General features: G+C 39.3%; 1 long non-coding RNA gene across 2 annotated transcripts; it reads left to right on the top strand.

Moving 5' to 3' along the window:
* The first annotated feature begins 1,166 nt into the window (after nucleotides 1-1,166).
* Nucleotides 1,167-7,420, top strand: LOC147796657 (uncharacterized). 2 transcript variants are annotated; one of them, XR_015427889.1, is made up of 3 exons: nucleotides 1,167-1,391; nucleotides 1,679-1,800; nucleotides 7,060-7,420. It is a non-coding gene; the product is annotated as an uncharacterized LOC147796657 (long non-coding RNA). The 2 variants fall into 2 exon arrangements; XR_015427888.1 differs by lacking the exon at nucleotides 1,167-1,391 and adding an exon at nucleotides 1,443-1,523.
* Nucleotides 7,421-10,265: the final 2,845 nt, after the last annotated feature.

Raw genomic sequence — 10,265 nt, 5'->3', positions numbered from 1 at the left:
AACGCAATTTTGCTGAAGTTGGCCGGGAAATCCTATAATGGATTCATGTAATGGCAAAACAAATAATTTCAATGTTCACTGTGTGAAGTAGTGTCAATAATTTTCTGTTTAAATAACCAAGAAGCAGATAGTACTGTTTTTCTTGAATATCACGGAACTGTGAGTTTCAAAGGGTTTCACCAACGAAAGGGAATTCGAGCACTTTTTCTATAGTATTTCACGAGAGTTAAGCTATTGAAGGAGTGGGTGTAATTTGAGCTTCGAGGCACAAACCTTCATGACTGCGTGCGTCATTGTCCCACTGAAAACACAGTCTATGTGCTCTGATAATTCGTCATAGAATCATTGGTGTAAATTTCATGCCCACACTATTCGTTGACTATGCATCACAAAGGATCTTACACTTGTCTGATATTGTAAATGATAGAAACCCAATGATCAAACTTTTGAGTAAAGATGGTGTATTTCGTATATGGTGTGCATATGGAATATATATTTGCAATGCCATCTTTAGAACGATATTTATTCAACACGATAACCCCAATCACCAAATACGCTCCAAAAATGCGTCGTTTTTGTCCAGCTCTATCGGGTATAATTATGGTTACGTATATCAGCCTTCATTTTACGTCCCACGACCTTTGCACCGATATATTGGTGAATATTTGTGAAAAAATAAATAGTTATAGGACTTGAAGGATTTTGAATCTAAAGAGAAGTTAACACAGTCTTCAATACACCTTTACGGGGTCACTCCTCTTTGAAGCACTATTTTGTATAAAAGCTATTGCCATTGCAGCTTGCTTACCGTATGTTTGAAATGCATAAAGTTGTAATAATCAGTGAGTAGCCTACTTTTACACTAATCAGTGAACCAAGGTTCTGATAATTAAGAATTGAGTAGATTGAGAAATATATGAGTGATAAATGAATAAACAAAGATAAAAAATAATTTGAAATAAAATTACATGCGTTGTACCTCATGATTCTTGTTTCGACTTTTTTGTATTTATTTTTATCCCAACCAAGCGATGCATTTTTACAGTTGTCTCTTTGGCTATATTCTCTCTTATTGACGAGACAACTGTGTAGCGTTCAAAATGACATCATCACTGTTACTGACGTCACAGGTATTGATCCCCGGACACGTACCTGGCAACACGGGCACAAGAACTGGCACGATTATAAATTCAAATGACACTAATTGTCCGGAATACTTCCGATGCGGACAAGTAGGCTGTTGATGAATGTGTAAGGGAACGAGTAACTTAGTGTGTTTTACGAGTGAGAAAAGCTCGTTAATGATAAGCATTTCGTTATTCATATGGGTGACGATGAATCGACCAACGGAAGTCTTCATTGCTGAGCTTATCACGATGCGCGTAAACAAGGTAAAAGTTCGTTCACCTTTCCTCGCAATAGTTTTATTCTCCAGGCCGACGTGTTGCTCCAATCAACACGAGAGCGAGAGTTCCTGTAGGTCACAACGATGACCTAATTGAGCAAAGTTTGACTAAAAGTTGGTATGTATCCGATCAGATAACTGGAACAGATACCACCGTATTAACGGACGAGGATGCAAAATCTGTGTTGTTTACTCTATAAAAAGAAGATAACTATTTTGCGGTAACTGTTAGAAATGATAACATGTACTAACCAACGGATAATGTATCACCAGCTGATAATCCACAGACATTTACCAATAACGTATCATCTGCGGACGGATAATAAATCAACCAGCAACGTATCAAAAGTCGACCGATAAATGATAAGTATGGGAAAAGGAATGTAAAAATTAAGGTAAGATAAAGAATTGTTTTGTCCTTTTGAGTATGCCCCCATTATCTTAAGTGTCCCAAAGTCTCGCAATGACTAGAACATTTGGGGCTCAATCAAGATTTAAAGCTTTTTGCTGTCTGTGCTTTTTGAAATATCGATTTTCTTTTCCGAGCGAACTTTGAAGGAGCACGATGACCGTAACAGATGAACTTCCTTGTTTAACATTTGCCAAGCTTTCTACATCTTGGAAGGTGACTTTTAGGTCGGTCGGAGCCAATGGCGTGCAACAGTTTCAATAAGGTCTGAACAAATATTCCTATAAATCCAATGACGTGTCAGCCATGAATTACACGCGTCACACACGTTTGCGACTAAAGGCTAGGTCTTTCCATAATTTACGTTTTTGGTGCGTTGCGCACACGATGTGTTCATGCGTTTCACTTTTGTGGACACAAAAATCGATGCAGTTATGCGCTGCTGCAGGAGACCAGACGCATCTTGGATGGCCATCCGACAGTAAACTGTGTGTACTCGCGATGTGTGATGTTGAAACTGCTATTCTTAAAACGCAGTCGCAATAGCGCATGACAACACGACATCCTTCTTCCTCCACAATTGAATATTAATACCAAGACGCTCCCAATTATACTTGAAATGAATGAATGATTTTATTGTGGGCCGATTTATTTCGAGCAATGTCTCACGGGTACCGGTACAGGTGGTTTAGCTTTAAGTCAGTGGGCGGACAATTAACAAAAAAAGGAAATAAAGCGAACCTGCTTTGCACTGCCAAAAATTTTCTTCTGGTTCACAAATCTAACAAAATAGCATAGGAGTTTTAACTCCAAAATTGAACAAGGAAACAAAAACGTTTCAGTCTATAGTGATTCTGTTCCGTAAAGAACTTTGGAGCAGGCACAATAGTTAGCTGTGAATGGTCAAGTTCGAAGTTCCCTCAGCTCAAACGATTTCCTCCGCGCGAAGACATGTTGTCAGTCAAGACCTCGGGAGAAGACTGATTTCCCACAAGCCACAGAAACAACTTCATCCAGTAGAGCTTGAAACTGGTGGCCAGGACCAGTTGCGTAAATTTGTGCCGGGAATTGGAGGATAGCAGATGACTTAAATTAGAAGGTGAAGGGATATAGACCCCCATCCACGGGATTCATGCACTTGCCAGGGTAATTTTCTACGGTTAACAGAGACGACCGACAGTTCCAAGAAAGAGGCTAGTATAAACGGACCGACCGAATCACACTTAGCAAATTGGCGACCCTTCTGGGAATGAGAGCTTCAACTTTGTCAAACGTGTATCTCGCTGAGGTTTAAGGATTTTACCATTAGAGGTAGAAAAGGGTTGTTAGTGACTCTTATGGTTATGACGATATTAAAGGGAGTCTTGAGGACTAAAGTGAAAACACTTGAAAAGTCTGAAAGAAAATGTGACCATGAAAAGTTTGTAACTTTATTCGACTGTCCTAATAATATTTTATCAAGAGTTGTCAGATATCTTTAGGTCCGGGAATCAAAAAAATCTTAGGTCAGGTATCGCCACGGCTAAATATATATAGCTCTCCATTTCACTTTCTGGATGTGCATTCTTTACACAGGCCTAATACACATTGGCACGAAATACAGGGGGAAAATGACATTTCAAAAACGCCCCCCCCCCCCCCCCCAAAAAACTGACCTAATTTTAATAACCTGTCACTTTGCTACGACAAATTTGCAGCGCGGTATTTTCAATTTAGACAAGCCAAAAAGAGCTCCGATTTAAGCGTGAACTCCAGAACTCCCAAGAACCATCGACGTGAATTCTCCCATTATGACTGTTTATGTTTTTCAACGAAGTTACTTTTACACATCTACTCAGTACGTACAGATCACAGTACGTTGACATGGAAAAGAAATGTTGTCCCGCAATCAACAAGACTATCCAAATGTTGACAACTAGTTCAGAATATTTCGGATACTTTCAAAAACGGAGAAATTCCTCTGTTTCGTTGCGTGACAGTGGGCGATACCAGTCACTCATATGCAGCAAGGTATGGGACGGAGAGAACCCCCCCCTGCTTTGTGTTTGTCATTGTCTCGCAGGAATCTGGAGAATTCCTTTCAGACATCTTGGGGGGTGTGTGTTAAGTAACAATAGTCTGGAATGTGTATTGGGATTAGACATGTTGGGGGGGGTACCCCTCGATCTCATTTCTTGCTGGGTATATATTCATTGCGTTCCCAATTTCAGTCGTATTCCTGAACGTAGGGCCTACAGTATAAATTTTAAACCCGTAATGGAATTGAACCAGGTGATTTTTTTTGGGGGGGGGTTGGAATGAAATCGTAGAATATAGTCTTGTTCTTTGAATTTAATGTTTTCTAATTAACACACTACGTTGAGGAATTATGACTAAAATTGGGGACGCCGCGAATACGGTCCATTAGGGTCCAGTCCACTAATTCAAGCCCCATTGAAAACAGTGTAAAATCAGCATCGTTCAGGGCCCAATAGCATGCACGCCAACATCCCTGAGATTTCTGAAACACAAATGAAATTCTTGTCTGGTCACTTATCTTTCAATTTCTTTTCAATTTTTGTGAGTTAACCAATTACATTTTTAATTATTCCCACAAAACAAAATCACCCCCCAAAAAGTGATTTTTCCAAAGTTTGATTGCAGCCATTTTTCAAGTGGCAACCCTCAACTTTCTCGGGCACTTAGGACCATTTTTCAACCGTAGTTTTTAGCCCTTCTGCTCTCATATGAAAGCTCCAAGACCCAGGGAGTTGATCCTGGCAACAATTTACACAATCTCACCATTTTGGGAGCCAAACAATCTCCTTTTTCAAAAGATACTGTGGGGGGCAATGCTAATGAGCTGGTCAAAAATTCTCACTTAATTTATGTTCTTTTAATTTAAAACTCCTTAGAATCTAGAAAATATGCTGCGTCAATGAAAATTCATCCAATCTTTAAAACTTCATTCGAATCTAAAAAAAGTATTAAATCATTAAAATTTCGTTCTGCTTATGAAAACTCTATTCCAAATTTCTAAATAACGAATTGCAAAAAGTGACATTTGCTTTAAAACACATTCAATTAAAAAACGCTTTCCATTTATCAAAGCATGTTCCAATCTATCCGACCCCAGTTTTCTTTGTACTTGAGGAGTACTCCGACCGACATAGCCCGGACAGTTCAAAATTCTCGGTACAGATGAAGCTGGAAATACCCGAATATTACCGATACAATCCGAATGGTGTTTTTCTTCTCCCTTTACTCATTTGGCTACCAATTTTATTCATTTTAATCTTTGTAATAATTTTTAGCATTTTGAGGAGCATTAAAGGAAAGGTGTTGCCGTTAAACTGAATTTAATATGGACAGGATAAGTTCGGAATAGTTCGACTGTTCTCGGAAATCTGGTGGAGTGTTGGTCACGTCGACACTGGGTGATACTGGGTGATTAGAAGAGTAGTCCGAATCATTGGGTCTGGTATCTAGACTGAGTCTTAATATGCAGCGAGTTGAGCTTGTTTTAGCTAACTCATCGCGGCGAGATAATAACTCGCGGCGAGATAGTATAGTATTTTTTTGCAAGTGGCACTTATCCGTACTGAAACGTATATGGGGCAAACAACACACAGTTACCCCGCTTAAAAGAGAAAAACTGGGGTGGATCATGTCAGTTCGTAGGGACTTTCTTAGGGTTTGTATCATCTGGAATACCTTGTGTGGTATAGCGCACAGTTCCACGAGCTCAAACCCTCGCTGGGACAACATAATATGCACAAGAGCGGGGCTAGTGTACCAATTGTCAATAAAAAAAACATGTCCCTTGTTTTCCAGTCCTTCCAGTAAGTCGACGACAACTTGACCTGATGCTGTAAGGTTTGGTGGATGGTTGGCCTCAGCATACGCAAGTGCGAGATGATTTGGTCTGATTGAGCAATGGATCCAGTAAAAACATTCAAGTCACATGTGTAACCGGTTTGAGACTCGTTCTAGGAAAAACATTTCAAGCCATATTTGGCCGACTTGCGTGGTATGTACTGTTTAAAACCGAGTCGGCCATTAAACTTTTATCATAGTCTCATCCGGTGAGAAGTTTCGTCCGAGCTTATCGATGCTACGAAACAACGGAACTACAATGTATGGAATTCCATATCTGCCGTCGTGCGTCGTCCGTCGTGCGTCGCCCGTCATGCGTCGCCCGTGGTTTGTTTTGGTCACGATTGCGCAGTGGTATTTTTAACTTTGACCCTTGATCGTTTTACATGTACATGTCCTTGTTCGGTCGATCCACCATGCCTGACTCTCATTTTAGCAATAGAACTAGAAGATGTACATGAAGGCCTGTTCGTTTTTGCAGTTGCGCCAAACTCCAATTGAAAGAAGAAATAATATCGTGTATATAAAATAACACCATTTTGGTTACATAAATAAATCAACAAAATAGACTTTTGTTACGGTAGATTGTTTTTCTCGATAACTTAATTACTCTAGACGTAACCGTCTCGTTCACAGCCAGACTTTAGGTCTATAGCCTATGTGATATTTCTGTCTGTCCCTGCACGATATCCCACAGAACGGAATGTAAATAATAGATTATTTACAATGTTTGATTCCCAATAGTTTTCATAAGAGACGAACTGATTCAACATTATTTTGAGGGCGGGTATACCTATGATGAAATCTGCTGTATACTCCAAATTAGACATGACTTTATTTGCAGGTTGGCTCACAGAAGTCTTTTAAACAGTAACGTTACTTGTAAGCCCCATAAATAATGCTGATGTGCTGGACAACCTGTTCTCATTGGTCTATCCACCATGGCATACACACCCACAAAAACCAACACGTCATATTTTCTGAAACTTAAACCAAGTGGTAATTACCCCTTAACAATACATCTAGTATTTCTGGATTTCAAGGTGAAATTGAGAGGACAAGATAGAATATCTGTATCGGTTGGCAGATTTCTCCCTGGAATTTGATGAAAACAAGTCGGCACATTTTTACAGTATGCAAATTAGAATAACACTGTGGATAAGTTGGCCGGAACATTTTTGCTGAAAATGTTTTTCCCCCAAAAAACACTTGGTTGAATTCCCAGAGAGGCGATATTTTCTTGTCAGGGGCAGAGGTAGTCTAGCATTATTGGAATTAATTATGTGACTAGTATATGCTTTGCAGGTGGGATTTGTACTTACCTTACTCGGAAAAGATCAATAGAAGTGAATGGAATCATCACATTGTCATCGTCACATTGCTTTTGCAGGTCCTATAAAACACATTTGATGGGCCACGGACGACGGGCGACGCACGACGGGCGACGCACGACAGACGATGCACGACGGGCGACGCACGACGGACGATGCACGACGGGCGACGGACGACGCACGACGGGCGACGCACGACGGGAGATGCACGACGGACGACGCACGACGGGCGACGCACGACGGCAGATATGGAATTCCATAATTAAGGGCGTTTATTCAACTCAAACAAACACTCTAAAGGCGAATAGTGAAAAAGTCACTCCCAAAAGACCGAGTCCCCTATACAAGTAGATACTTTCCAAAAGACTCAAAAACAACTCAAGAAATAGTTAAAACTACTTAAAAAAACTAAAACAAAAAACCCGCAAATACATGTTACTATAAAAGAGTGAAATTTCACTTTTTCGTAATGGTTTTCGCTCTCTTTAGACTTCCTCTTTTGAGTGGTCTTTATAAGGGACTGACGTTGTATGAGAGTGTTTTCACACTTTTACAATTAAAGAGAAAATAACTATCCATTTCTCACAAATGAAAACTGCAAAATTGGCAGAGAAAAGCCTATTATGCTACTCATTTTTTCATACTTACATTTAACTCATTAGTAGGGGTTGGAAAAAGTGTGCTCTCACAAACCAACTTCGTTCGATGCCTCGTAAGGAATTGCTGTAATCTTGCACTGTACACTTTGGGACATTACACTAAACTTCAAACCAGTAGCTTGAATGATTTGCACACATCGGACTCTTCCGCGCTATTATATTTTTTTCCACTAAAATTAATTGTAATAATGTATTGCATTTCATTCAATTCATTTTAGCATAGTGATTCTTTTACGCATGGCTCAAATGTCTTTAATCCTGTTCTTTTTTATGCGGAGATGTCTCCTCCCTGCCGTTAGGTCCAGGGCTGAGGTAAGGACCCCAAGTGTTTGAGGACAAGGAACCACGAAGAGTATAGGTTATTAGCTCTGGTCGCCGATTTATTGTATGCCAGACACGTGGAAGTAAAACAATGCAAAACAAAATCCTGCACATAAACAGAGATAAGATTTACACACATTAGGACTCAATCTAATAAATTATACATTGCACATAATCTATTGTTAATATGTAAACAAAAGGTAAGTAAGAAGTATTTATCTTAAGAAATTATGCTAAAACAATAAACTCTAAATCAGAAAGACTCTAACACAAGACGATTGAAAATAAATTGATCAAACGGAGCGGTTAGAAAAGCTTACAGCGGTAGGCAGATCTTCCACGCGGTGGAAACATGAAGAATATTTCAAATCAGAAATGGCTCATTTTAGGAGCCTGGACCGTGCACACACTATTGAAAAGGGGCGATTGTGACAGACCTGGAAGAATTATTTTCGTTACCAAGGAGTTAGCTCGCTACTGTATCGGTTTTGAACAAACTTTTCGTAAACTCAAAAGACTTCTTTAAGGTTCTGAAATTTTCTACAGATCTCTACGATGAGGACCAAGCCCTTATTGTCGGCAGATAGTTCGACACTGATCAAGAACCAGGAGAGGATGAGAGATCGCTAAGCTGAACACTTCAGTATCCTGTTGAATAAACCTTTCTCTGTGTGTCCCTCTGCTCCCAACGAGATTGGGAGCAGCAGCCTACCCTTCATGAGCTTGATAATCCTCCCCAGTCAAAGAAAACAAGAAGACCATAGCAGATAAACTCCAACAGGGCACCAGGAATGGATGGGATTTCAGCAAAAATCTACAAGCTGCTGGTTCCGAGGCAATATAAAGCGTCTTCCATGGTACTATACACCGGGTTCAAGAGAAGATGCTCTGATTGTTGCCCTGAATAAGGACAACAAAAGCAGTCTGTATAAACTACTGAGGCACCTTGCTTCTGTCAACTGCTGGAAATATGTTTTGCTCGAGTGATTTTGAATAGGCTCATTAATTTATCAGAGGCCGACCTGCCAGAGGCCTACTCAGGATTTTCTAACAATTTCCACAATTATGTAGTGATGATCTGTGACTTCATTGCTGTTATTAAATTTGAGTAGCAATGTGAATAAACGACAGCAAGAAAGTGATCTACACTAAAAAGGATGGCAAAATACACAACTTTCCATAAAATACAAACAAGATTTTCAAGTACCCATCATTTAAAAATACAAGCGAGTAGGTTAGGAACTGCATTGAACACTCCATTACATACATCTAATGTGGTAAGAGACATCAGAAAAGTCTGGGTGGTCTCTTGAATTTCACTGGTGCATCACAGAACGAGAAGGCTCAAGAAATTAAGCAGGACTATAAGTATAATTGTTAGAACTCCTGGAACAATTTTGAATATGATTCAAGTGTTGTGCTGCACTGACAGATCGTCATAGCCGACATGGGACGCATTCATATCCATTGCATTAATACTTCGCCCAGATGCGTGTGAAAAGACAAAAAATTATTGACACAACAGCTTTATCCAATGTACTTCTGTACATGTATATTTCAAACTTTATTCCAGGTTCACCCAACATGCAAGTGCCAATTAAAGGATGAACAAACGCGACCATGGCGAAGACAATTGAAGAAATGTTCAGTTTTAAAGGTGGAAGAAAAACCCTGCATAAATATTCCAGGGAACACCATTGAATCAGGTAGCGGACTCATAATATCCCCTTCACACACCCTAGACAGCTTCATCCTACTTCACAAATAATCATTTGCTTCTGCTTCATGTAGAATCTTTCCCATTAGAATATAAATGACAAATTTCAATCTTTAGATTGTAGACCTTTTTATATGTACATGTACTTTAAGTTTCTGGAGAACGTACATTTATGTACATCTTTTGATAAAACATTTCAAGTTTCACTTCTCCTCAAAGATGTAAGAAAAGTGGACAAATCCTAGAACCTTGAAAAAATGAGATCCCAGCATGTCTGTTACTCCACAATCTTACATTACGTTCATGTATCTAGAAAAATGGTTATGAAAGAACAACTACATGTACATGCATTCTAACCTCAAGACTTTTATTCTGAATAATTCTTCATCAATTTGCAGCTCTTTTTCAGTTGTACATCAAAATTCTCACTTTAATAGTAATCAGAGCAAAAAAGAAATCTTGTTACATAGCAATACTTACATTATTTTGACCACAGCCCCCCCAAGACAGAAAAACAATCATGAAAAAATGTCCAACAACACAACAACGTTTACTTCGTAGGAAGTCA

This window comes from Acanthaster planci, linkage group LG15 (assembly GCF_054643075.1).
Source record: "Acanthaster planci isolate LZ-2023a linkage group LG15, COTS_SCS, whole genome shotgun sequence".
NCBI classification, from domain to species: domain Eukaryota; kingdom Metazoa; phylum Echinodermata; class Asteroidea; order Valvatida; family Acanthasteridae; genus Acanthaster; species Acanthaster planci.
The sequence above is the reverse complement of the archived record's forward strand: the minus strand, read 5'-3'. Positions and strand labels throughout refer to the sequence as shown.